The following is a 27,024-nucleotide window of genomic DNA, read 5'->3' as shown; positions in this document are numbered from 1 at the left end:
GTCTGTTTAAACCACAAGGTTGTGTTTTCCCCCTTTTGCTGGAACATCAGTTGTTTCAGTGCTAGTATGTTTTATTGCAACCTTGTTTCCCAATTGTAGAACTTTGTATTTCCAGTTTTCTTGTGTAAATGATTTAGAATGATTTAAGAGGTTTTACTCGGTCATCTGATGGTCAATAATCACATTATTTCTTTTGATTGCTTTGTGTGTAGAGAGTCAGTCTCAGACGTGCTGCTGTGGTCCAAAATGACGCATGCACAGTAAAGGCAGGGTGGACCACTTTTTAAGGGGACCATTCGGTCAGCGATACTAGGAACTTTCCGTACTTTTCGTACTGAATTGAACTAACCACTTGGCCACCATCCCAGCATGTGCTTGCCTATGCTGTTATTTTTGTGTGTGGTGTATTGCAGGCTTTCATGGAGCTACGGTACTGCACAAAAGTAAAATAAATAAATCATTTTTTGATCCATACCGGATCAGTTGAGACCCTGGTTAACAATGACCCCACCTGTGCCATTGTCCAACAGGGTACAGGCGGAAATTGGGCTACTGCTGGGTGAAGAAGAGAAGGAAAATGTGTCCAGAGACCGTGGGAGAAGAGGAATACTAGAAAGATGGAAGTGAGAGCTGAAACTTTGAATGTTGGCAGTATGACTGGTAAAGGGAGAGAGCTGGAGGACATGATGGAGAGGACAAAGGCAGACATATTGTGTGTGCAAGAGACCAAGTGGAAGGGAAGTAAGAGCAGGAGCATAGGTGGTGGGTTCAAGAGAAATGGTGTTGCGGTCATTTTAAAGAAAGAGTATGTTAATACTATGTTGGAGGTTAAGCGAGTGTCTGACAGGGTGATGAGTATGAAGTTGGAAATTGAAGGGGTGATGATGAATATCATCAGTGCATTTGCCCCTCAGCTAGGTTGTGAGCCGAAGGAGAAAGAAGATTTCTGGAGTGAGCTAGATGAGGTGGTGGAGAATCTGTGCAAGCATGAAAGAGTCGTGATCGGACCTCAATGGGCATGTTGGTGAAGGGAACAGAGGAGATGAGAAAGTAATGGGTAGATATGGTATCAAGGACAGCAATGTGAAAGGACAGATGGTAGTTGATTTTGCAAAAAGGATAGAAATGGCTGTGGCGAACACCTACTTTAGCAAAAGGGAAGAGCACAGGGTGACATAAAAAGACTGGAGGAAGGTGCACACAGGTGGACTACATTCTTTGTAGGAGATGTAAGCTAAAAGATACTGGAGACTGTAAGGTGGTGGCAGGGGACAGTGTAGAATAGAATAGAGCCTTTATTGACATTGTACATATCCATACATACAACAAAATTTGTCCTCTTCATTTAACCTATCCTAATTGCAGTTAGACACAATCCAACCACTAGGAGCAGTGGACCACCACAGTCTGGAGAAAAGGTGTAGCTAGACAGCATAGGATGGTGGTTTGTAGGATGACTTTAGGGGTGAAGAAGAGGAAGAGAGTCAGAGCTCAACAAAGGATCAGATGGTGGAAGCAAAAGGAGGAAGAATGTTGTGTGAAATTCACTGAGGAGGTGAGACAAGCAGTGGATGGAGGGGAAGAAATTTTTGACAACTGGAAAAGTACTGCAGATGTGGTGAGGGAGACAGCTAGGAAGGTCCTAGGTGTGACATCTGGACAGTAAAAGGAAGACAAGGAGACTTTGTGGTGGAACAAAGATGTTCAGGAAAGTATAAGGTGAAAGAAGCTGATGAAAAAGAATTGAAATAGTTGGGGAGATGCAGAAAGTAGGCAGGAGTACATGGAGATACAGTGTAAGGCGAAAAAAGAAGTGGGACTGATCCAATCCTGGATCCAATACCGACGTAATTCACGTATCAGAAAATGCCGATCCAACCCGTGACATTTTCCGACACCAGAGAAGAGCCACTGTGAATCCTCTCAACTGCTGTTGTTTGCTCTCTGCTTGTTTACTGCCAAGCGGGAGGAGGGGAGAGGGGAGGTTTCTTAAGCCGGGCTGTTTGAGAGAGCTCTCTTCCACAGTGTTCTAGTTGCGGTTAGCGGCAAATTTCTGCCCGGCTCTCGGATTTAAATTGTCTGTTCGTCAAGCACGGACTTTCCAAAAAAATAACTGTTGCTGAAAATGTGCGCTAAAAAGTTAGCCGCTTCACTATCCCGAGGCTGTCAAACACTATGAAAAGCCAGCTCAGTGTGCAGCCAAGGAGGAGCTGAACAGAGATTCTGTCCGCTGAAAAAAGTCTCCATTAAAATCCTGCACACAAGCGTCTGTGATGATACATTTATTTTACAGTTGAAAGGCTTCATGTTTCCAAAAAGTTAAAAGTTTGCACAGCATGAACACAGCGAGAGAAAAACTGTTCTCAACAAAATTGTAGCTGTACTTTCAGCTCTCCTTTTTTAGAAAATCTTCATATAAAATCAACAGTAATGATGATAATAATAATATTAAAGCAAACAGAGGTCTGGTATTGGATTGGAAAATTATCTGTATCGGCAGAGGAGGTTTATGGATGTGCTGAGGGAGGATATGCAGGTGGTTGGTGTGACAGAGGAAGATACAGAGGACAGGGTGAGATGGAAACAATTCATCTGTTGTGGTGACCAATACGGGAGTAGCCAAAAGAAGATGATAATGTCACAACAATTCTTTGCATTGTCATGTAGCCCAGGAGTAAAGAAAACCTGCACCCTTTCTGCCCTTTCTGGTACAAGTTGAATACCGCTGTTCTAGGCAGTGCATCTCCAATGGAATCTATATTTTTTATTTATATTTTGAAAGGAGCCTTATAACTGATAATTCAATATTCATGAAAATGTTCCTGTTGACAGACTGTGGAAAACAAAAATCTAACTTCAATTTCAATTTCTTTTCATTTATATAGCGCCAGATCACAACAGAGTTGCCTCAAAGCGCTTCACACAGGTAAGGTCTAACCTTACCAACCCCCAGAGCAACAGTGGTAAGGAAAAACTCCCTCTAAGGAAGAAACCTCAAGCAGACCAGACTCAAAGGGGTGACCCTCTGCTTGGGCCAAATTACAGAACAATTCACGGACGAGTAAAGAAATGCTATTGGCGCACAGGACAGGAGGATTGCCAACACGAATACAACTCCCATCTCTGGATGGAGCTGTACCTTAAACAGAGAGAAAAAACAGAATCAGGCATCAGAAAGACAAAAAAATACTGTATAATTTGCCAGCATTAAACAACAAGAAAAACAGAGAAATACTAAGGTGATCGCCGGCCACTAGTCCTAAACTTCACTAAATGATCCAGAATTTAGGTAAAGTTGAGGCCGTGGCCCGCTCCAGTTACTAATAAATGAATTAAAAGAGTAAAAAGCGTAAAACAAAAATGTACCAGTATGTTAGCCATATGAAAGGGAAAATAAGTGCGTCTTAAGTCTGGACTTGAAAGTCTCCACAGAATCTGACTGTTTTATTGATGCAGGGAGATCATTCCACAGAACAGGGGCATGATAAGAGAAAGCTCTGTGACCCGCAGACTTCTTATTCACCTTAGGGACACAAAGTAGTCCTGCACCCTGAGAACGTAAAGCCCGGGCCGGTACGTAAGGTTTAATTAGGTCAGCTAGGTAGGGAGGTGCCAGTCCATGAATAATTTTATAGCTTAGTAGCAGAACCTTAAAATCTGATCTCACTGGGACAGGAAGCCAGTGAAGGGATGCCAAAATGGGTGTAATGTGGTTGAACTTTCTGCTTCATGTCAAAAGTCCGGCTGCAGCATTTTGAACCAATTGGAGACCCCTAATGCTAGACTGCAGTAAACCAGAAAATAGAACATTGCAGTAGTCTAATCTAGAAGAGATAAATGCATGGATCAGGGTCTCAGCATCAGTTATAGACAGGATGGGACGAATCTTCGCTATATTTCGCAGGTGGAAGAAAGCAGTCCTCATAATATTTCTAATGTGGAGGCCAAAGGACAATGAAGGATCAAAAATTACCCCAAGGTTTCTCACTTTGTCAGTGTGATGTATGACACACGAGCCGAGGCTGAGTGTTAACTGCTCAAATTGATGCCGATGTCTCACTGGACCAAGAACCATCATTTCAGTCTTATCAGAGTTTAAAAGTAGGAAGTTTCTAGACATCCAACTTCTCACTGCTGCAAGGCAGTCTTCTAAGGATTTTATGTGAACGAGATTACCAGCAGTTATCGGCATGTATAACTGAGTATTATCTGCATAGCAGTGAAAGGTAATCCCAAAACGCCGCAGTATGTGCCCAAGGGGTGCTATATAAAGGGAGAAAATCAGGGGGCCTAAGACAGACCCCTGTGGAACCCCAAATTTCATGTCACTAAGGTTAGAGGTAGTGTTACTGTACAAAACACAGTGAGAACGACTGGTCAAGTATGACGTCAGCCATGCAAGGGCACTCCCAGTAATCCCAAAACGATTTTCCAGCCTATCAGGTAGAATATGATGATCCACTGTATCAAATGCAGCACTGAGATCTAACAGCAACAGAACCGTAGTGGTGTCCGAATCCATTGTAAGCAGAAGATCATTCACCACTTTAGTGAGAGCCGTCTCTGTGGAATGATATTTTCTAAAAGCAGACTGCAGTGGCTCAAAGAGATTATTCTCAGTAAGATAGTCTAGGAGCAGCCGTGACACCACTTTTTCCAGAATTTTAGAGAAAAATGATAAATTTGATATCGGCCGATAATTTGTCAATACACTAGGGTCAAGATTAGGTTTCTTAAGTAATGGTTTAATCACTGCAGATTTGAAACATTTAGGAACAGATGCAGAAGTTAAAGAAAGATTAATCATTTCCAGCACAGTCGGCCCAAGAGTGGGCCACAGGTCCTTAAACAGTTTTGTTGGTATAGGATCAAATAAACAGGTTGTGCTTTTTGTTGACATTACGAGTTTTGTCAGCATGCCTAGTGAGATACTGTCAAATTCTGTAAATCTAGGTAATACCTCAGTAGTGGCACCCACATCAGTAGCAGGGTGTAGTGGCTGGATTAAGGCATGCCGGGATATGTTTAACCTGATGTCTTCTATTTTCTTTCCAAAGTAATCCAGGAAATCTTGTGCTGTAAAAGGAGAGCGAACTACAGGTGGTTGTCCATGCAAAAGTGTTGCTACCGTGTCGAACAAGAACTTTGAGTTATGCTTGTTTTTGTTGATCAAATCAGAGTAGTAAGTCCGCTTTGTAGCCAGTAATGCATGTTTATAGTCTAAGATAGCATCACGCCACGCAAGGTGAAATACTTCTAATTTTGAACAACGCCATTTCCATTCTAGACCTCTTGCTTTATGCTTGAGGTAACTTATATAACTTCATACTTATATAAAACCTCTAGCACGCCTGAAACGTTATTTTTTATTTGACAGGAGATGCATCGATCATTCAAATTCATTGAATTTGAAAGTTCAAATTCATTTGAATTTTGTGGTTTTTTTTTTTTTACATGAAACTTTGTATCATTCTGTGTGCATTGTTTGAGCTGTTAATTTAGCAAGGCTCGAACTGTATGGGATTAATTTATTCATAATTGTTTGTAGTGGTTGTGCTATTTTTTCTTTAGTTTTTCTCAGCATACATTTAAAATACATGAAAACAGCCACTTCATGAATTCTTAAAAAAATAATTACAAATAATAATAAAAAAAAAACATTCTGACTACTCAGATGGGAGATCTGCCTTTGATAATTATTATAATTATAACGACCACAGGGATTTCGCAGTATTCACATGATGCTACCTCAAAATAAAATATTAGACTCTACCACTCATTAATGAAATCAGTGAAGCTTACATCAAATGTATTCTCAATTAATGCACGAGTTGCATTGTTGTTGTTGTGTGTGTGTGTGTGTGTGTGTGTGTGTGTGTGAAGGTGACAGCCTGTCCTTGAGGATCCATTTCCTTTATGGTGTAGGACTGGATGGGGTCTACCTCTACAAGCTGCAGTTTGAGTCATGTTGTGCTTCCTCTGCTCCCTGTAGGTTTAATGCCATTACACAAATGCATTATTTGTGCCCCCCCAACTCCCTGCATCCCTCATTTGTTCACCACTGTGAATCCCTAAACAGGTCATTAGAAATGAATTTTTTGGACGTTTTCCCACAAGAGCTGTTGTCCATTTCTTCAGTAATGCATTAATGAGGGTGCAGTCACGTGCACAACTCTGCTCGCTTATCTGTAGGCAGTAGATGCTCCTTGTAAATCCCTGGGTGGTAAAGGGACATGCAGACTTTTTCAAGATAGTGTTTGCAGCCAGCATCCACACATACTCTCTGGTTGAGTAGTATACGATAATAATAGTACTCACTTGAGAATATATTTAAGTGTAGAAATGTCAAATATTTGTTTGTGTTTAATTACAAGAATCTCTGCTGTTGTCTCCCAGAAACCTTGTTTAGTCGACAATAAACGTTCACAGGCTGAACATGGTGTTGTGAAAGTGTAGTGACACGGACCCACAACAGGGGGCGTAAATGAACGGACAATGAAAGTGTTAAGGATTTTGTATATATGTTATCACTGTTAAACATTTGTACATTTGTCTTCTTTCTCATGAGAACGGTGTTGTGCTGTTTTGCACTTCACCCTGAGAATGTACGTGTTATTCAACCTTGTTTTAGCTTTGTCTTCTTTCTCATGAGAACGGAGATGTGCTGTTTTGCACCTGTCTTAATGCAATCCTGAGAATTCAATTTTGTTTTAGCACTCTGGGGTCAATCTGAGCTGGGAATGAAGGGCTGGATGTACTTATTATTATAATATAACTTTGTTTTCGCAGCCTCTAACGACTGGGAGCAAGAGAACGTTTTGACTATTGTGATGTGGTGTTTAGTGTGAAGGAGTGTGGAAGACAGGACACTTCAGGCAGATGCAGAACAGCTGATACCTGCAACAGACGAACGAGATGTGCTGACCTGAAGCTGCACTTATTGACGTATGCGTTTATGTTATGGGAAGAAACTTGTCTTGCGGCATCACCCCCACCCTTAGGACAAGTTTCTTGTTTATGTGATGAGGGCGTCTCTTAATAAAAAGAGCGGAAAAGCAGGCCAGACTTTAGTGTAGCTTTGGTGTACAGCCTGGCCGCACTCCGCGCGTAAAATTTGACTTTCTGTCTCACTGGTGTTTCTTGACTCTGTTTGTCTTATCAAAGGTTTTAAGAATGTTTGGAGGAGAAAATACCCAACATTGACTGGGGGCTACGTCCGGGATCTCAACAACACCAGAGGTGTCCAGCGGAGGTCGCCAAGTCCAGACGTAAATCCTTGGCCAAGGTCTGATCGACCGATTGATCGTGTCTGCAATTGTCGACCACCGTTGGCATCGTCTGGTTGACGAGATTTTCCCGAAGAAGACAGACAGGAAGTCGAGTCAGTGAGTAAAAAATTTTCTTTGTAAACAGTACTGAGTGAGTGGTGATCAGATCACATAAACAGTTAAATTCCGCAAGCGATGATACAGAATCGTCTGCTAATGCAAAGCAGTTAAACTCTGTAAGGAGGGTGCGGACTCCTCTGTTTATATACGCGTACCGGTAGGGGATAAAAGTGATCACATAAAACAGTTAAACTCCGTAAGCGATGATACAGAATCGTCTGTTAATGAAACACAGTTAAACTCTGTAAGGAGGGCGGACTCCTCTACGGTTGCGAGGGGCGCACGTAGTTAAATTCCGGAAGGAGGATACGGACTCCTCTGTTTTAATACGTAAAGGAAATCCCGGGTGCACTGTAAAAAAGCAGTTAAATTTGGCAGGGACGGCGGAGTCCCCTAATGCAGGACATTAGTTAAATTTCACGGGAGGGCGAGCTCCCCTGGCATAAGGATACGCGTACGATTATTAAAAGTGTTTCTATGTGTAAATAGTGTTTTGTGTAAGTGTAAATAACTGTGTGAAAGTGTAATACTTTGGACAACGTTAGTGACAACCGTGCGTGTGGAAGCAGCAGGCAAGTGATTCCGCTTCCTACGGGGAGGTGAAAGGAATCAACCACACAACGGCAAATTAATTGTCACGTCCAAAGAAAGTGTGAAAACTTCAGATTTAGAACACCCTAGGTGTGCCCCCGTCTGAAGTCCAAATTATAACAAGGGATAATAAAAATGGGGGGTAAGACGTCTAAAAATAAGGAAAATTTATCAACTGACGACTGGAAATTTATGGAGGCAAAAAATCCAAAAGCAACAAAGAAATTGGAGACCTGGATAAATAAACATGACTTTGACGGACGACTGAACCTGATCAGCATACAAAAGCTGAAGAAGGAGTTAGAACGGGAACATAAAGGTGATGAGAAAAGATGCAGAAAGTAGGGGCAGATTTAGTGGCATTTTGGGAGGAGGAAGCAGAGAACAGACAGAAAGGAGCAGAGAAGCGACGATTAGAGAAAGCGAGGAAAAAGACAGCTGTAGGTAAGGCAGAAGAAGATGTGATAATTCAGCACAGAGAGCCAGAACAGCCTCAACAACCACCGCCGGCTGGATCGTCGGTGACAAAGAGACCTTTATCTCCTCTACCAGAGGATGACGATGTACCGCCACCACAGTATGATTTGGCAGTAAAACCTAAGGTAAAAAGAGAAAAACCAGAAAAACCACAAACACGCAGTCAAGCGAAAGTGCCCACAGCCCCTCCCATGGTGGAACACAGTGACCAGGGAGGTGCCTATCCTATGATAGAAGTACCAAATCCTCGTGCAGGAACAGCAGGTATATCGAACATGGAATGCTGATGATATCAAAGCAGCAGTCGACATGATACCATCGCCACATGTCGACATTGAGGGATTTATGCAGGATATAGAAAACATTAGAAGTTCTTACCACCTTAGTGGACCTGAAGTCCAACAGGTGTGGATGAAAGCATGTGGCCCTAAAATGGAGTCAGATACGCGGAGACTGGAATCCTGCAGACCAGGATGGCGTACCATTGCCACATGATGATCCAGTCTTGAAAACAAGAGTGGAAGCTATGATTACACGTGCAAAAGGTGTGTTAGGACCAAAGATAAATTATACTGGAATTACCAGGACAACTCAGAAAGAAGGAGAACCATGGACAGAGTTTAGATGCAGATTTGAGAGTGTATTTAGAGTCCATAGTGGCATATTGCCAGGAACACCAGTGTATGAAAACAAATTGAAAAATATTTCACCTGTGAAGCTGACAATGACCGATTTGATTCATGATGGCAACTCAACAGCTGTCATAACAGTAACAGGTGCCACTGAAGATGTTTCAAAATTGAGATTCACAGGTATGCCATTACATATGTCATTTTGTAAGCCATATTTGACAGAATGGCAAGAATTGGGACTGACAGTCATAACAGCTTTGTCAGCCACTGATTGGAGCAGAGTTGGACCACGAACGGAGTTCAGTCCAGTGCTCGCAAAATCACTAGCCCGACGTCCCGGGGCTATGTACTTTTTCACTCGGGCTACTAAAATTTTACACCCCCTGCCCGACGGGCTACCTAAAAATATACCCGATATCTTGGCTGGCTGAGGATGATAGGAGATGGCGCTGTCCTTCTGTGTGTTATGTGCGCAGCCAGGCACCCGCTCGCTCTCCCGCCCGCTTTCTCTCACGCGCACACACGAGCCAGCCGCATGTGCACGAAGCACCGAGTACGATGAAGTGAGAAGAATAGGAAGCAAAACAGTTGCTGGTTTAGTCTGCAGTCACCACGCTACTATTCAGAATTGAAGCATCGCAAACACTCGCCAATATAGATGTCTTTTAATGGTAGGTTAATAAAGTAAAAAAAAAAAAAAAAGAAAAAAGAAACGCACGTGCGAAACAATTATATTTATTTATTTAATTCATTTGTTCTTTTTTTGAACACAGATGGATTTACGTCGATATTTTAGTTCTGTGCAGCCAAAAAACACAGGTCAGAATGAAGAGGGGGCAGAGAGAGAGGGACAGTCCAGCACAGATGAGCAGGCAACCACACAGGACCAGGCCAAGTCAGCGTCAGAGCAGCCAGCCTCCACAGGAACAGAGCGACAAGCCAGCCCAAAAAGAAAGAGTTCTGAAAAATCAGACTATGAAGCAAAAAGAAAGCGCACATTTGTGGTTTCATGGACTAAGGAATTCCCTTGGCTGGAATATGATAAGGTGAACAAAACAATGTTCTGTCAAGTGTGTCGTCAATTCCCTACAATTTCTGACTCCAACAATGCTTTTGTACTTGGTACTAGTAATTTAAGGAAAGACCCCATCAGAACCATGACAACTCCCTGTCACATAAGAAGTGCATTAGTGCCCAGTCTGCAGCTTTATTCCCAGAAGAGACACCAATTGCAAAAACCATACAACACATGAACAAAGCACAGCAGGATATAATGACTAGACTTTTTAGAACAGCATTTTATGTTGCAAAAACTGAATTGCCAATGGCAAAATTTGGCAGTCTTTGCAAACTTCAAAAAGCAAATGGCATAGATGTAGGTTCTACTTACCACAATGACCATGCCTGCAGAGATTTTATTAGGGCTATAGCAAAAACCTCTAGAGACCAGATTCAAAAAGATATCAAAGACAGCAGGTTTTTGTCTGTGCTCGCGGATGGGAGCACAGATGCTGGGGTTATTGAACAGGAGCTGGTTCATGTTAGATATGTAAAGGGAAATGGTGACATATCTACCTACATGGTGAAATGCCAACCAGTCAGAAGCTCAAATGCTGCAGGGGTTCTAGAAGCCATTGATGAAGCTGTGGACCATGTAGGCATCAGGGCAGACACTTGGGAAAAAAAAGTGGTCTGTGCCAATTTTGATGGTGCTGCTGTAATGATTGGAGACAAAACTGGAGTAGCTGGGCGGCTCAAAGAAAGGGCACCTCACATCATTACTATACATTGTGTGGCACATAAATTAGAGCTGGCAGTGCTGGACAGTATTAAAGGATGCGAGTACCTAGCAAAATTTGAAGACACACTCAAAAGCATCTTTAAGATGTATTATTATTCGCCAAAAAAGAGAAGGGAACTGACTGAAATAAGTGAAATACTCAATGAAAAACTGGCACATTTTAGTGGCCTAAAAGCACCCGGTGGCTGCCAAGCAGGCTGAGATGTCTAAAGGCTGTGGAAAAAACTACACTCAAACAGTTACCCATTTAGAAAACATGTCAGGAGGAAGTGGTGTTACACCAGAAGATGCTGCAAAAGCAAAGGGGATTGTGCAGGAGATGAAAAGTGAGAGATTTGTTAGATTTCTGCATTTTATGTTAGATTACAGCACAATCCTTTCCAAATGCAGCACTGAAATGCAGCATGACAAACTGAGCATTATGCGAACAAATCAGTTAGTTGAGAGCACAACATCACACCTAATCAGCCTTAAAACCAAGCCAGGTGAATTTCAAAGATCCCTGGACACCAAACTCACAGTAAATGATGATGAGAGTATTTCTTACAGTGGAACAAAACTCACAAAAAGCCAGCGACCTGTTAGGGGGGGATGTGAAAACAAGGACAAAAGTGCCATTAGTACACTGTTCTTGAAGATTATTGACAACACAGTTAAGTACATGGACAACCGATTTAAAAATCTTTCTCAAAAACCCTTGTCTTGTTTCCAAGTTTTTGACCCTTCTACTCTTCCCAGCTCAAGACTAGAGCTGTCAACTTTTGGGGATGAAGAGGTGGACTGTCTTGTCAAACATTTTGATACTTTGCTAAATGAGGAGGAAAAAGTCAAAATTCCAGAAGAATGGATGGATCTAAAAATGTGGCTTTCAGCACACCGTGGTAGCAAACTAGACACCTTGTACAAAGATCTCTTATCTGAGAATCCTGAAAACCTGTCCCATGTGTTGTTGTTAGTGAAGTTAATGCTGACACTAAGTCCATCAACAGCCATTTGTGAGAGAGGATTTTCCTGCACGAACCGTGTGAAAACAGTATACCGCACAAGTCTCCAGGCTGAAACACTGAATGACCTTATGCACATCTCCATAAATGGGGAATCAGTGGAATCCTTTTGTCCTGAGACAGCAATTCATTTCTGGGTGTTGAGCACAAAGGGCACAAGACATATTGTACACAAAACAGGAAAGACAGTGAGCAGAGAAGAGGAGACTGTGGCACAAGAGGAAATGTCTGAAGATGATGAGACTGTTCCCTCAACAACTGGCATTTTCTAATTTGCCAGAATAATCCATTTTCTTGTTCTGTGTTAATAAAAGTTCCAAAAATGTTAATTAGGTTAAATGTGTTATCACTTGCATTAAAACATTAAAAACAAAAAATGGGCCAGTTCATTTCATTTCGGGCTACCAAAACCTGAAGAGTGCCTGCCCGAAGGGCTACTAGGGATTTTGAAATTTTGCGAGCCCTGCAGTCCATCAACTAAATTGTATAAAGTGCCAGTTAATGTTTCATTGGTGCTGACAGCTGGAACACACATTGATGTGTCCACTTCACAATCCTGAGTGTTTCAGTTGAGTCCTGAAGAGGATGATCTTCTCTCTTCTGTACCATCAGGATTGTGGACAACAGGTCCTTCAGACGTAGGACTGATTAAAAATGCACAACCTGTAGTTATAAGGCCAAAAACAGAATACAGACCATGTGTAAGACAGTATCCATTGAAACCTGATGCAATTGACGGAATCAGGCCGGTAATAGAGGATTTATTAACAGCAGGAGTAATAGTGCCATGTCCAGATTCACCATGTAACACACCCATATTTCCGGTAAAAAAGGCTCCGCCCTCAGTGGGGTGGAAAATGATTCAAGATCTGCAGGCAGTAAATGCTGCTGTGATTAAAAGAGCACCATGTGTTCCAGATCCACACACCTTGTTAAATTCGCTGAGACCAAATTCTAATAGTTTCTCAGTAATTGACATAAGTAATGCATTTTTCTCTGTGCCAGTACACCCAGATAGTCAATTCTGGTTTGCTTTTACCTTTAAAGGACAACGATATACATTCACCAGATTACCGCAGGGTTACGCAGAGAGTCCAACTATTTATTCTCAAGTCATGTCAGCATGTTTAGCCAATTTCGTTCCACCGGCAGATAGCCAACTATTAGTGTATGTTGATGACATTCTGATTGCCTCTGACACACGAGAAAACTGCATAACTGACACAGTAGCATTATTATGTTTCTTATTTGACAACGGCCACAAAGTGAGTAAAAACAAAGTTCAGTTGTGTAGGGATAAAGTAAAATATTTAGGACATGAGTTATCAGCCACAGGGCGCACGATCCTGTCTGACAGGAAGGAAGCAATTTTGCATGCTCCAAAACCACAAACCAAAAAGCAGATGATGTCATTTCTTGGATTGACAAATTACTGCAGGGCATGGATTCCTTGCTATGCAGAGTTGACTAGTCCACTTTCTGATTTGATGTACAAAGATGATATTTCAATGTCAACCGTGTTGGAATGGAACAAAGATGCTGAGGAAGCCTTTGTAAAAGTAAAACAAACATTAGTGTCATCCACAGTTTTGGCACTACCAGATTATAGTAAACCATTCATTCAAACAGTTGATTGTAAGAATAAGTTCATGACTAGTGTTTTGGTTCAAGTGTATGGCTCAAAATTGAGGCCAGTTGCCTACTACTCATCTAAATTGGATGCAGTAGCAAGTGCTTTACCACCATGCGTACAGGCTGTTGTTGCAGCCTCTATGGCTGTTCAAAGTAGCAGTAATGTTGTTCTATTCCATCAGTTGACACTGAAAGTTCCACATGCAGTTTCTGCACTTCTGTTGCAGACAAACATGAGCCTTTTGTCCCCAGCAAGACATCTTTCGTGCATGTCCTTGCTATTATCACAACCACACCTTACGGTAGAGCGCTGTACAACATTGAATCCATCCACATTGATACCTTTACCTGAGGATGGTGAGCCGCACAATTGTCTTGATGTAGCTACAGTCTGTACGAAAGCACGCCCAGACCTCCAGGACACACCCATCCCAAACAGTACAATTGTGTATGTGGATGGTTCTTCCACTAAAAACGCTTATGGACAAACACAATCTGGATATGCTGTCGTCACAAATTCAGAAGTATTAGATTCTGCTTCATTGCCATCGTCATTTTCAGCACAAGCAGCTGAATTAGTTGCTTTAACTGCAGCTTGCTATCTGTTTCAAGGTACGGCCGTATCAATTTATACGGACAGCCAGTACGCTTTCAGCACAGTGCATGTGTTTGCAAAACTGTGGGAGGAGCGTGGAATGGTGACATCGTCTGGAAAGCCAGTGACTCATGCCACTCTCCTAACTGCCCTACTGCAAGCTGTGAAGTTGCCTCAACAAATTGCTATATGCAAATGTGCGGCTCACACCAATGGCTCTGACAGTGTTTCAAAAGGAAATGATTTTGCTGACAGAGCAGCAAAAGAGGCAGCAGCAGCTTCTTCTATTTTTGTTGTACAGGAAACTACTCCAGATTTGCATTTAGGTCATACACTGCTTGCTGACATGCAACAGCAGGCAACAGACAGAGAAAAACAAATGTGGATAGCTAAAGGAGCTACGTATGCAAATGACTTGTACGTATGACCACAAAAGAAACCCATATTGCCAAAAAATATGTTTAAATGGGCAGCTATTATGAGCCATGGCGTGACGCATGTCTCATCAGGGGGTATGATATCGCAATTGCAATCTATTTTTTGTAGAGCATTGTAGAGCATGCATGATATGTGCAAAACACAACTCACAAGGCAATTTGAGACCCCAAAGAGGTAAATTTCCAACACCACAATATCCCTTTCAAGTGATTCATATGGATTATATACAGCTGAGTAAACATGAAGGGAAGGAATTTTGTTTAGTCATAATTGATGCCTTCTCAAAATGGGTAGAATTGTTCCCTACAAAACATGCAGATTCACTTACAGTGGCTAAAGCATTATGCAAAGACATCATCCCACGATTTGGAAAACCAGAAACAGTCTATTCAGATAATGGAGCGCATTTTGTTAATACAATAGTGCAATACGTAGGAGAAGCACTACAGGTTAATCTAAAAAATCATTGTTCTTATCATCCACAAAGTGCCGGATTAATCAATCAATCAATCAACTTTTTTCTTGTATAGCGCCAAATCACAACAAACAGTTGCCCCAAGGCGCTCCACATTGCAAGGCAAGGCCATACAATAATTATGAAACACAGTCTACGTCTAAAGCAACATAACCAAGGGATGGTCCAGGGTCACCCGATCCAGCCCTAACTATAAGCCTTAGCGAAAAGGAAAGTTTTAAGCCTAATCTTAAAAGTAGAGAGGGTATCTGTCTCCCTGATCTGAATTGGGAGCTGGTTCCACAGGAGAGGAGCCTGAAAGCTGAAGGCTCTGCCTCCCATTCTACTCTTACAAACCCTAGGAACTACAAGTAAGCCCGCAGTCTGAGAGCGAAGCGCTCTAATGGGGTAATATGGTACTATGAGGTCCCTAAGATAAGATGGGACCTGATTATTCAAAACCTTATAAGTAAGAAGAAGAATTTTAAATTCTATTCTAGCATTAACAGGAAGCCAATGAAGGGAGGCCAACACGGGTGAGATATGCTCTCTCCTGCTAGTCCCCGTCAGTACTCTAGCTGCAGCATTCTGAACCAACTGAAGGCTTTTTAGATTAGTGGAAAGGATGAATGGAACAGTAAAAAACAGACTTAGAAAGACAATGGAGGAAACAGGCAGACCATGGACGCATTGTGTAGATTTGGTAAAAATGTATATAAACATAACTAGTACCATGGGGTTGACACCGTATGAAACATTGTTTGGCAGAAAATATCGATTGCCATATTATGGACAAATTTGGGATGTACCTGAGGAAGCCAATTTGGCGGATTACATGAGAAAAACGTTAGAAGGACAACGAGGGAGAGTTCCAAACACTGATGATCCCATTTCTCCACAGGAGGACCCTAAAGTGGTACCTGGAGACTGGGTGTTGATAAGAAGCATCAAGAGAAAACACTGGTATTCACCTAAATGGGAAGGGCCCTATCAAGTACTACTCACAACACCCACAGCTTTGAAAATTGGGGAAAGAAGTACATGGATTCATTTAACTCACTGTAAGAAAGTCATTTCTGCAGACACAGACAAACAGTAAGAACAGTAGGACAAGACTAGTAATAGTGTGTGAGCTTGGTGTTAAGATCCAGGTTAGACACGAAAGCTAGCAGAAGACATTAAGAAGCCACTGTTCTGAACATAGGTGTGCTGTAGTGTGCAGAAATGGCGAAAGAAAAAAAGAAAAAGAACGAGGGTTTCTGGACCCCACGGACAGTCCTTGTTATGCTACTTTTCTTTTTTGAATTGGGATTATTATTAAAAGCCATGAGTACGGGACATGATAATAAGGATCACATCCACAGATTGCAGAGACCAAAAAGAAGTAACGAAGACCCCAGTCCGATAATAAATGCCACAGTACATAGCTGTAATGGGAATAATGTGTACCGATTTGGTGTACAAGCCTGCATTCCTAGAAATACTTCTGTGATCATCTCTGTACCATATAGTGGTCTTACCCATGGAATGCCGGATGGTGACAGAGGGACTAATTACGGAAATAGTTTCTCATGGTATATGACCAACGATCAACAAGATAGGAGATGGGAAACGTTGGTAGCCGATGAATGGAGTAGATGGACACCAAGATGGGCACAAACCGAGTGGGCTAAGTACCAGAGTCAAATTCTCAAAATGTATCAAACAGATGATAAGCTGTCTATAGTGGTGAATACCACAGAAAAAGGAACCATATTCCCACCTGATATAGAGGGAGACTGTTGGTTGTTCCTCCTTTGGGTATACAAACAAGGAAAAGATCCGTATTTCCATTTCTTCCTCTGTGAAACAGATAGAGTACAGCAACCAATATTGACCGAATTAAGTACGTCAAAGGGGGTGTCCATACAAGCAAAGGGGGTGCCCATACAAGCAAAGGGGGTGTCTGTACAAGGCACAAAAGACATGAAGGCAGATGACTGGTTCCTAGTAACTACAGGAATTAGTGGACAAAATAACAATTGGCTTTTAATGGCAGAACAAGCAGGACTAGCAGCAAAGAAGGACTGTGTTGTATGTATGGGACCCAGACCTATATTACAGGTAATACCGGCAGCATTACCCAAAGACTGTCTACTGACTGCTATGACACAGACATACATTGCGGCAAACAACAAATGTTCTAAGTGGGACAAGATCTATCCAGTGACCAAATTGACTAAGATTAAACCTTTATTCTCAAGCAAAGTTGGGCATGCTAACCATACATGTGTACACTTGACAGGGACAAGTAAGACTTTGGGTAGCTTAAACCACACCGCCTGGTGTAAGAATGTGATCCATAGTGCTCCCACATTCAAACCTGTCGGGAGGAGTGACGTATGGTGGTGGTGTGGGGATAACAGAATCTTTGACAGACTGCCACGGAATGTGTCAGGTTATTGTGCATTAATATCATTATTGTTACCAGTTGAAGCCATACCCATGACCCCTGAAGACGTTACGACATATGCAGCCTCTCTTATTCCTGAAGATTGGCAGAAAGGCATAGCCAGACATAGAGTGAAAAGAGATTGGAAAGGAGTGGGAAATCCAACATATATTGACGCAATAGGAGTCCCCAGGGGAGTGCCTGACGAGTATAAACTGGTTAATCAAATAGCAGCTGGATTCGAATCTTCCATCTGTTGGTGGTGCTCAATTAATAAAAACGTGGACAGAATAAACTACATCCACTACAATGTACAGAAATTAGGAAATTGGACTGAGGAAGGATTTAAGGCTGTCCATTCACAGTTAGAAGCCACGTCCCTTATGGCCTTCCAGAATCGTATTGCTCTGGATATGTTGTTGGCAGAGAAAGGAGGTGTTTGTGCCATGTTCGGAGAACAATGCTGCACATTCATTCCCAACAACACGGCTGCAGACGGCAGTCTCACTCAAGCCATTGACGGGCTGAGGACGTTGAACAGGAAGATGAAAGAGCACAGTGGAGTAAACACCGAAGGCTGGGATTGGTGGCTGGAAGGGATGGGAAAATGGAGGTCTTTGATTTCTTCACTATTAGTGTCTATAGCAGTATTTGCTGCAATTCTAACATTGTGTGGATGTTGTTGTATTCCATGTCTCCGAGGCCTTGTAAATAGAATGATAACCACAGCAATAAGTCCAGGACCAGGAGGGGGTCCGGCATCATATCCACTTCTGGGGACAGTCGACAACGAGGAGGACGATGGCTCTCCTGACCTGTACCCAGACCAATGGAAGTATGATGACCCAGACACCGATGATGGTGACAATGACGACATCACCTCTGGGGTGTAAGCCTAGAGAGAGAACATACCATGATGAACCTCTTAGTGAAAATCTCAAAAAGAAGTGCTAAGCTGAGTGATGCCTACTGTATGTTTAACAGGCGATAAACAGGAGGGGAATGTTAAGGATTTTGTATATATGTTATCACTGTTAAACATTTGTACATTTGTCTTCTTTCTCATGAGAACGGTGTTGTGCTGTTTTGCACTTCACCCTGAGAATGTGTTATTCAACCTTGTTTTAGCTTTGTCTTCTTTCTCATGAGAATGGAGATGTGCTGTTTTGCACCTGTCTTAATGCAATCCTGAGAATTCAATTTTGTTTTAGCACTCTGGGGTCAATCTGAGCTGGGAATGAAGGGCTGGATGTACTTATTATTATAATATAACTTTGTTTTCGCAGCCTCTAACGACTGGGAGCAAGAGAACGTTTTGACTATTGTGATGTGGTGTGTAGTGTGATATCGCAACAGAAAGAGTCAAAATATGAACACTTTACTGTTGTAAAAAGCACAACCAAACACAGCAGATTACAGAATGTGTACAATAGTCAATTAACAAAGGTGACGCGTGGGCAGGCTCGAGGATAGAGGACGTCTGTCCTGAGAAGAACCGGAACCACATGATTTCCTCTGCCACCGAACCTGGAGAATACTGGAGCCGCCAAGTCCCAAAAACCCCAGGTGGCCACCGTCTCCGCATGTCGGATCTGGTACTGCTGGCGAGGAGCAGAGACAATCAGATGTGGGTGTGTGAACACCCAGTAACAACAATGGTGGAACTCCACCTCCACCTCTCATTCAGAAAGCTGGCACGTGCAGTAGTATGTGTACTTATCAAAGGTTTGGAGTGAAGACGTCAGTCCAAACCCAGCCTCCAGCTGCAAGCACTCAAAAAACCTACTGCAAAAATAGCACAAGCAAACACTGTCTGTGGTAGACAAAACAATGGCTGAGAACAAATTACCTCCTAAGGTAGACGATATCTCGGCAGCGAGGTGGAGATGAAGTCCGGTCTTTATGGAGTGGCAAGATGAAGTGCAGATGAGTGACAGCTGTTGTGAGATAATGAGTGACAGCTGTCACTCCCGGCTGTGCCCATGGTGACTGCGCCCTCTCGTGCCTGAAGCCCGCACTCCAGGCAGGGCGCCATCTGGTGGTGGTGGCTGCCCACACAACACATGGTGGCTTTCCCCACCTCCCAAATGAACAAATAAACTGCTTGCTCCATTTTTAGACCACAGTTCGGCACCTGATTGAGGTAGAGTTCCGTCCAACAGAAAAAAAAGCCTGCAGTATGGGATTGTCTACTAATTCCCTTTGGCCACTTTTTTTGTACTTGGGTCACCACAGCAAACCCGAGGTGGATCTGGATGTTGAATTTGCACAAGTTTTATGCTGGGCGTCCTTCCTGATGCACATCCAAATTATATGGACACATGTGGCAGGGGTGGGGTTTGAACCGGGAACCTTCCGCACTGAAACAAGTGCACTAACCACTTGGCCACCACCCCTGCCCTTCAATTATGGGATTGTCTGGTCTGGTCTAACATATCTACTTTTGGAAGATCACGTCCTTTTTCACATTTGGGTAAATGTCTCAATGCGATGTTTTCTTCCAGTCTTAGATCAGCACCTATTTGAGCTACAGCCTCCAATAAACCCGCTCAATGACTGAGAATTTTTGTTGGTGTTTGGTTTTTGCATTAGTAATTATGATGTTACATCAAACTGTCCTACACCATACATATCCGTACATTGTATAAGCATGTCAATATTAAGGTATAGTCTCACTGGGACAGATTTCTCCAGTGGCAAAAATTGCATAATACGTCAGTCTCCGGTTGATTTGGGCTCTGTTGGAATGAGTGGACAACCAACAATTGTGGGTGCACAGTGCTTCCAGACGTGAACAAAAAAGGAATGGATAACGCATGCATAAAACTAACTTCTACCGGACATCCACTGGAAAGCTACGAACAAGTACAGGGCAAAACGGTAGCCAAACATCCACCGGGAAAGCTCTCCGGCTTTTTTTTTTTTTTTTACATGGACAAAACTTTATGGCAGACTTGCGGGACATCAGCTGACAAGGAACACATTTAACGAATGAGAGCAAGATTTGTACAGGACAAATAACCACAAGGATCCTCTGAAGGAAAGCCATCCAGTTGTCACCATAGGTCACTGGTGTGTGTTCAGGTGTTCCAACCAGACAGGAAGCACCAGGAGCCAAAAGACTTGGACCTTAATTCTCCTGCAAAGGTATCAGCATCACGAAGCAGCTCTGTCTTGCATCCTTGTGACTCCAGAAGCCCTTCACAGTTGTCGCTTGATCTCAGAGGTGATGACTCAACTCTACCTATGGTGATCGACTTCAGGAGGAAACCACCACCTCATCCACCGGTGAACATCCAGGGGGAAGACATAAAGACTGTGGACAGTCTCAAATACCTGGGTGTTCACCTCAACAGCAAACTGGACTGGACTCACAACACTGACGCCCTGTACAAAAAAGGTCAGAGTCGCCGCCACCTCCTGAAGAGTTTGAGATCCTTTGGAGTGAGCAGGCCTCTGCTTAAGACCTTCTACAACTCTGTTGTAGCCTCAGCTCTCCTCTATGCTGTCATCTGTTGGGCCCAGGGCAGCACAGAGCGGGAGAGAAAGAGACTGAACAAGCTGGTCAAGAAGTCTCTGGAGTCTCTGGGAAGAGGTGGCTGAGAGGAGGGTGTTAACCAAGCTCAAATCCATCATGAACAACTCCACTCACCCTCTGCACCGGACTGTAGTGGAGCTGACCAGCTCGTTCAGTGACAGACTGAGGCACCCTCAATGCAAGAAGGAACGATACTGCAGGTCGTTCCTCCCTGCTACTGTCAGGCTGTACAAAAACACTGTGAAATAACCACATACAATAATATATCCACAAATCACATGCAATATTATTTATATGTCCACATATCATGTGCAATAACAGCTCATTTACAAATCCCAGCACTAATGTCACCTTACCACATCTAAACTCCATTTCACGTATTGTAAAGAAGATGCTCCTATCTCCCTTTCAATCCCAATCATGTTTATATATATATATATATACATATATATATATATATATATACACTCAACAAAAATATAAATGCAACACTTTTGGTTTTGCTCCCATTTTGTATGAGATGAACTCAAAGATCTAAAACTTTTTCCACATACACAATATCACCATTTCCCTCAAATATTGTTCACAAACCAGTCTAAATCTGTGATAGTGAGCACTTCTCCTTTGCTGAGATAATCCATCCCACCTCACAGGTGTGCCATATCAAGATGCTGATTAGACACCATGATTAGTGCACAGGTGTGCCTTAGACTGCCCACAATAAAAGGCCACTCTGAAAGGTGCAGTTTTATCACACAGCACAATGCCACAGATGTCGCAAGATTTGAGGGAGCATGCAATTGGCGTGCTGACAGCAGGAATGTCAACCAGAGCTGTTGCTCGTGTATTGAATGTTCATTTCTCTACCATAAGCCGTCTCCAAAGGTGTTTCAGAGAATTTGGCAGTACATCCAACCAGCCTCACAACCGCAGACCATGTGTAACCACACCAATCCAGGACCTCCACATCCAGCACGTTCACCTCCAAGATCGTCTGAGACCAGCCACTCGGACAGCTGCTGAAACAATCGGTTTGCATAACCAAAGAATTTCTGCACAAATTGTCAGAAACCGTCTCAGGGAAGCTCATTTGCATGCTCGGCGTCCTCATCGGGGTCTCGAACTGACTCCAGTTCGTAGTCGCAACTTTGCACAGCCATTGAAGAGGAGTGGACCAACATTCCACAGGCCACAATTGACAACCTGATCAACTCTATGCGAAGGAGATGTGTTGCACTGCATGAGGCAAATGGTGGTCACACCAGATACTGACTGGTATCCCCCCCCAATAAAACAAAACTGCACCTTTCAGAGTCGCCTTTTATTGTGGACAGTCTAAGGCACACCTGTGCACTAATCATGGTGTCTAATCAGCATCTTGATATGGCACACCTGTGAGGTGGGTTGGATTATCTCAGCAAAGGAGAAGTGCTCACTATCACAGATTTAGCCTGGTTTGTGAACAATATTTGAGGGAAATGGTGATATTGTGTATGTGGAAAAAGTTTTAGATCTTTGAGTTCATCTCATACAAAATGGGAGCAAAACCAAAAGTGTTGCATTTATATTTTTGTTGAGTATATATATCAATCAATCAATTTTATTTATATAGCGCCAAATCACAACAAACAGTTGCCCCAAGGCGCTTTATATTGTAAGGCAAGGCCATACAATAATTACGTAAAAACCCCAATGGTCAAAACGACCCCCTGTGAGCAAGCACTTGGCGACAGTGGGAAGGAAAAACTCCCTTTTAACAGGAAGAAACCCCCAGCAGAACCAGGCTCAGGGAGGGGCAGTCTTCTGCTGGGACTGGTTGGGGCTGAGGGAGAGAACCAGGAAAAAGACATGGTGTGGAGGGGAGCAGAGATCAATCACTAATGATTAAATGCAGAGTGGTGCATACAGAGCAAAAAGAGAAAGAAACACTCAGTGCATCATGGGAACCCCCCAGCAGGGTCACCTGATCCAGCCCTAACTATAAGCTTTAGCAAAAAGGAAAGTTTTAAGCCTAATCTTAAAAGTAGAGAGGGTGTCTGTCTCCCTGATCCGAATTGGGAGCTGGTTCCACAGGAGAGGAGCCTGAAAACTGAAGGCTCTGCCTCCCATTCTACTCTTACAAACCCTAGGAACTACAAGTAAGCCTGCAGTCTGAGAGCAAAGCGCTCTATTGGGGTGATATGGTACTATGAGGTCCCTAAGATAAGATGGGACCTGATTATTCAAAACCTTATAAGTAAGAAGAAGAATTTTAAATTCTATTCTAGAATTAACAGGAAGCCAATGAAGAGAGGCCAATATGGGTGAGATATGCTCTCTCCTTCTAGTCCCCGTTAGTACTCTAGCTGCAGCATTTTGAATTAACTGAAGGCTTTTCAGGGAACTTTTAGGACAAACTGATAATAATGAATTACAATAGTCCAGCCTAGGGGAAATAAATGCATGAATTAGTTTTTCAGCATCACTCTGAGACAAGACCTTTCTAATTTTAGAGATATTGCGTAAATGCAAAAAAGCAGTCCTACATATTTGTTTAATATGCGCTTTGAATGACATATCCTGATAAAAAATGACTCCAAGATTTCTCACGGTCAGGGTAATGCCATCCAGAGTAAGGATCTGGTTAGACACCATGTTTCTAAGATTTGTGGGGCCAAGTACAATAACTTCAGTTTTATCAGTCATCCATGTCTTTATGTCTGTAAGACAATCCTGCAGTTTAGCTAATTGGTGTGTGTCCTCTGGCTTCATGGATAGATAAAGCTGGGTATCATCTGCGTAACAATGAAAATTTAAGCAATGCCGTCTAATAATACTGCCTAAGGGAAGCATGTATAAAGTGAATAAAATTGGTCCTAGCACAGAACCTTGTGGAACTCCATAATTAACCTTAGTCTGTGAAGAAGATTCCCCATTTACATGAACAAATTGTAATCTATTAGATAAATATGATTCAAACCACTGCAGCGCAGTGCCTTTAATACCTATGGCATGCTCTAATCTCTGTAATAAAATTTTATGGTCAACAGTATCAAAAGCAGCACTGAGGTCTAACAGAACAAGCACAGAGATGAGTCCACTGTCTGAGGCCATAAGAAGATCATTTGTAACCTTCACTAATGCTGTTTCTGTACTATGATGAATTCTAAAACCTGACTGAAACTCTTCAAATAGACCATTCCTCTGCAGATGATCAGTTAGCTGTTTTACAACTACCCTTTCAAGAATTTTTGAGAGAAAAGGAAGGTTGGAGATTGGCCTATAATTAGCTAAGATAGCTGGGTCAAGTGATGGCTTTTTAAGTAATGGTTTAATTACTGCCACCTTAAAAGCCTGTGGTACATAGCCAACTAATAAAGATAAATTGATCATATTTAAGATCGAAGCATTAAATAATGGTAGGGCTTCCTTGAGCAGCCTGGTAGGAATGGGGTCTAATAGACATGTTGATGGTTTGGATGAAGTAACTAATGAAAATAACTCAGACAGAACAATCTGAGAGAAAGAGTCTAACCAAATACCCGCATCACTGAAAGCAGCCAAAGATAACGATATGTCTTTGGGATGGTTATTATTAGCAAAGAAAGTCATGAAGTCATTACTAGTTAAAGTTAAAGGAATACTCGGCTCAATAGAGCTCTGACTCTTTGTCAGCCTGGCTACAGTGCTGAAAAGAAACCTGGGGTTGTTCTTATTTTCTTCAATTAGTGATGAGTAGTAAGATGTCCTAGCTTTACGGAGGGCTTTTTTGTAGAGCAACAGACTCTTTTTCCAGGCTAAGTGAAGATCTTCTAAATTAGTGAGACGCCATTTCCTCTCCAACTTATGGGTTATCTGCTTTAAGCTGCGAGTTTGTGAGTTATACCACGGAGTCAGGCACTTCTGATTTAAAGCTCTCTTTTTCAGAGGAGCTACAGCATCCAAAGTTGTCTTCAATGAGGATGTAAAACTATTGACGAGATACTCTATCTCACTTACAGAGTTTAGGTAGCTACTCTGCACTGTGTTGGTATATGGCATTAGAGAACATAAAGAAGGAATCATATCCTTAAACCTAGTTATAGCGCTTTCTGAAAGACTTCTAGTGTAATGAAACTTATTCCCCACTGCTGGGTAGTCCATCAGAGTAAATGTAAATGTTATTAAGAAATGATCAGACAGAAGGGAGTTTTCAGGGAATACTGTTAAGTTTTCAATTTCCATACCATAAGTCAGAACAAGATCTAAGATATGATTAAAGTGGTGGGTGGACTCATATATATATATATGCATATATATATATGCATATGTATATGTGTATAGGTATGTGTGTGCATATGGGTATGCGTGTATGAGTGTATGTATATGTGTATATGCATATGTATATATATATATGTATATAGGTATGTACGTGGGTGTGTATGTATATGTGTGTATGTGTATATATACGAGGTCTGTCCATAAAGTATAGGTCCTTTTTATTTTTTTCAAAAACTATATGGATTTCATTCATATGTTTTTACGTCAGACATGCTTGAACCCTCGTGCGCATGCGTGAGTTTTTCCACGCCTGTTGGTGACGTCATTCGCCTGTGAGCACTCCTTGTGGGAGGAGTCGTCCAGCCCCTCGTCGGAATTCCTTTGTCTGAGAAGTTGCTGAGAGACTGGCGCTTTGTTTGATCAAAATTTTTTCTAAACCTGTGAGACACATGGAAGTGGACACAGTTCGAAAAATTAAGCTGGTTTTCAGTGAAAATTTTAACGGCTGATGAGAGATTTTGAGGTGATACTGTCGCTTTAAGGACTTCCCACGGTGCGAGACGTCGCGCAGCACTCTCAGGCGCCATCATCAGCCTGTTTCAAGCTGAAAACCTCCACATTTCAGGCTCTGTTGATCTAGGACGTCATGAGAGAACAGAGACGTTTCAGAAGAAGTCGGTTTCAGCATTTTATCCGGATATTCCACTGTTAAAGGAGATTTTTTTAATTAAAGACGTGCGGACGGGTCCGCGCGTTGGGACGCAGCCGGCGCGGTGCGGCGGCACAGGAAAAACACCTCCGTGTTGATAACCATTTGTAAAATCCAGGCGGCTTTTGATGGCTTTCAGTGGAGTGAGTATATGAGAAATTGTTTAACAGCTGGACATGTTCCAACTTGTCCTTAAGGCTTCCAACAGAGGTGTTTTTTCCTGTGGCAGAGCGTCGCGGCGGCTGCGAGACGACGCTGCAATCCGCCCGCACATCTTTCATTAAAAAAATCTCCTTTAACAGTGGAATATCCGGATAAAATGCTGAAACTGACTTCTTCTGAAACTTCTCTGTTCTCTCACGACGTCCTGGATCAATAGAGCCTGAAATGTGGAGGTTTTCAGCTTGAAACAGGCTGATGATGGCGCCTGAGAGCGCTGCGCGACGTCTCGCACCGTGGGAAGTCCTTAAAGCGACAGTATCACCTCAAAATCTCTCATCAGACGTTAAAATTTTCACTGAAAACCATCTTAATTTTTCGAACCGTGTCCACTTCGATGTGTCTCACAGGTTTAGAAAAAAATTTGATCAAACAAAGCGCCAGTCTCTCAGCAACTTCTCAGACAAAGGAATTCCGACGAGGGGCTGGACGACTCCTCCCACAAGGAGTGCTCACAGGCGAATGACGTCACCGACAGGCGTGAAAAAACTCATGCATGCGCACGAGGGTTCAAGCATGTCTGACGTTAAAACATATGAATGAAATCCATATAGTTTTTGAAAAAAATTAAAAGGACCTATACTTTATGGACAGACCTCGTATATATATATATATATATATATATGTATATATATATATATATATATATATATATATATATATGTATATGCACATATGTGAGTGCGTGTGTGTGTATATATATATACGTACATATTCTATTTCTACCTCATTTTTTATTTCTTGTACTGTTCAAGTATTATTATTATTGCTTATCCTTGCACACGCTATTCGACGAACATTTTTCCTCTACTTGCACCCACCTTGTGTGTTTTCTTAAGAGCTGACGTAACGTGAATTTCTCCTCTGTGAGATCAA

The 27,024-nt window shown here is 42.3% G+C and overlaps 1 protein-coding gene across 1 annotated transcript in view; it reads right to left on the bottom strand.

Annotated features, from left to right (window-relative positions):
• The window catches only part of si:ch211-127i16.2 (probable flavin-containing monoamine oxidase A), a 124,134-nt gene that overhangs the window by 1,273 nt on the left and 95,837 nt on the right, over nt 1–27,024 (bottom strand). The gene's annotated exons all lie outside the window — the stretch shown is intronic.

This window comes from Thalassophryne amazonica, chromosome 17 (assembly GCF_902500255.1).
Source record: "Thalassophryne amazonica chromosome 17, fThaAma1.1, whole genome shotgun sequence".
NCBI lineage: Eukaryota > Metazoa > Chordata > Actinopteri > Batrachoidiformes > Batrachoididae > Thalassophryne > Thalassophryne amazonica.
The sequence above is the reverse complement of the archived record's forward strand: the minus strand, read 5'-3'. Positions and strand labels throughout refer to the sequence as shown.